Consider the following 2,917-nt stretch of genomic DNA (forward strand, 5'->3'; position numbering starts at 1 on the left):
ACAAACCTTAGAACAAAACAATCATAGTGACTTATCTTTTACGAAAAGATGTGCGTGAACTCGTTCGCTCAGAAAAAAGTTGGAAGCAAAAATTCCGATTTTTGGGGTCCAAAACAGGTTTTCCGCATTTTTCACATACTAGTTTTGTAAAAAGACAGAACAAACAAACCTTAGAACAAAACAATCATAGTGGCTTATCTTTTACAAAAAGATGTGCGTGAACTCGTTCGCTCAGAAAAAAGTTGGAAGCAAAAATTCCGATTTTTGGGGTCCAAAACAGGTTTTCCGCATTTTTCACATACTAGTTTTGTGAAAAGACAGAACAAACAAACCTTAGAACAAAACAATCATAGTGGCTTATCTTTTACAAAAAGATATGCGTGAACTCGTTCGCTCAGAAAAAAGTTGGAAGCAAAAATTCCGATTTTGGGGGTCCAAAACAGGTTTTCCGCATTTTTCACATACTAGTTTTGTGAAAAGACAGAACAAACAAACCTTAGAACAAAACAATCATAGTGGCTTATCTTTTACAAAAAGATGTGCGTGAACTCGTTCGCTCAGAAAAAAGTTGGAAGCAAAAATTCCGATTTTGGGGGTCCAAAACAGGTTTTCCGCATTTTTCACATACTAGTTTTGTGAAAAGACAGAACAAGCAGACATTAGAACAAAACAATCACAGTGACTAATCGTTTACAAAAAGATATGCGTGAACTCGTTCGCTCAGAAAAAAGTTGGAAGCAAAAATTCCGATTTTGGGGGTCCAAAACAGGTTTTCCGCATTTTTCACATACTAGTTTTGTGAAAAGACAGAACAAACAAACCTTAGAACGAAACAATCATAGTGGCTTATCTTTTACAAAAAGATATGCGTGAACTCGTTCGCTCAGAAAAAAGTTGAAAGCAAAAATTCCGATTTTGGGGGTCCAAAACAGGTTTTCCGCATTTTTCACATACTAGTTTTGTAAAAAGACAGAACAAACAAACCTTAGAACAAAACAATCATAGTGGCTTATCTTTTACAAAAAGATGTGCGTGAACTCGTTCGCTCAGAAAAAAGTTGGAAGCAAAAATTCCGATTTTTGGGGTCCAAAACAGGTTTTCCGCATTTTTCACATACTAGTTTTGTGAAAAGACAGAACAAACAAACCTTAGAACAAAACAATCATAGTGGCTTATCTTTTACAAAAAGATGTGCGTGAACTCGTTCGCTCAGAAAAAAGTTGAAAGCAAAAATTCCGATTTTGGGGGTCCAAAACAGGTTTTCCGCATTTTCAACATACTAGTTTTGTGAAAAGACAGAACAAACAAACCTTAGAACAAAACAATCATAGTGGCTTATCTTTTACAAAAAGATGTGCGTGAACTCGTTCGCTCAGAAAAAAGTTGGAAGCAAAAATTCCGATTTTGGGGGTCCAAAACAGGTTTTCCGCATTTTTCACATACTAGTTTTGTGAAAAGACAGAACAAGCAGATATTAGAACGAAACAATCATAGTGGCTTATCTTTTACTAAAAGATATGCGTGAACTCGTTCGCTCAGAAAAAAGTTGAAAGCAAAAATTCCGATTTTGGGGGTCCAAAACAGGTTTTCCGCATTTTTCACATACTAGTTTTGTGAAAAGACAGAACAAACAAACCTTAGAACAAAACAATCACAGTGACTAATCGTTTACAAAAAGATATGCGTGAACTCGTTCGCTCAGAAAAAAGTTGGAAGCAAAAATTCCGATTTTGGGGGTCCAAAACAGGTTTTCCGCATTTTTCACATACTAGTTTTGTGAAAAGACAGAACAAACAGACCTTAGAACGAAACAATCATAGTGGCTTATCTTTTACTAAAAGATATGCGTGAACTCGTTCGCTCAGAAAAAAGTTGAAAGCAAAAATTCCGATTTTGGGGGTCCAAAACAGGTTTTCCGCATTTTTCACATACTAGTTTTGTGAAAAGACAGAACAAGCAGATATTAGAACAAAACAATCGTAGTGACTAATCTTTTACTAAAAGATATGCGTGAACTCGTTCGCTCAGAAAAAAGTTGAAAGCAAAAATTCCGATTTTGGGGGTCTAAAACAGGTTTTCCGCATTTTTCACATACTAGTTTTGTGAAAAGACAGAACAAACAGATATTAGAACAAAACAATCATAGTGACTAATCTTTTACTAAAAGATATGCGTGAACTCGTTCGTTCAGAAAAAAGTTGAAAGCAAAAATTCCGATTTTGGGGGTCTAAAACAGGTTTTCCGCATTTTTCACATACTAGTTTTGTGAAAAGACAGAACAAGCAGATATTAGAACAAAACAATCACAGTGACTAATCTTTTACAAAAAGATATGCGTGAACTCGTTCGCTCAGAAAAAAGTTGAAAGCAAAAATTCCGATTTTGGGGGTCCAAAACAGGTTTTCCGCATTTTTCACATACTAGTTTTGTGAAAAGACAGAACAAGCAGATATTAGAACAAAACAATCATAGTGACTAATCTTTTACTAAAAGATATGCGTGAACTCGTTCGCTCAGAAAAAAGTTGAAAGCAAAAATTCCGATTTTGGGGGTCTAAAACAGGTTTTCCGCATTTTTCACATACTAGTTTTGTGAAAAGACAGAACAAACAAACCTTAGAACAAAACAATCATAGTGACTAATTTTTTACAAAAAGATATGCGTGAACTCGTTCGCTCAGAAAAAAGTTGAAAGCAAAAATTCCGATTTTGGGGGTCTAAAACAGGTTTTCCGCATTTTTCACATACTAGTTTTGTGAAAAGACAGAACAAACAGATATTAGAACAAAACAATCATAGTGACTAATCTTTTACTAAAAGATATGCGTGAACTCGTTCGTTCAGAAAAAAGTTGAAAGCAAAAATTCCGATTTTGGGGGTCCAAAACAGGTTTTCCGCATTTTTCACATACTAGTTTT

This window comes from Caenorhabditis briggsae (assembly GCF_000004555.2).
Source record: "Caenorhabditis briggsae complete genome, chrX, whole genome shotgun sequence".
NCBI classification, from domain to species: Eukaryota; Metazoa; Nematoda; class Chromadorea; order Rhabditida; family Rhabditidae; genus Caenorhabditis; species Caenorhabditis briggsae.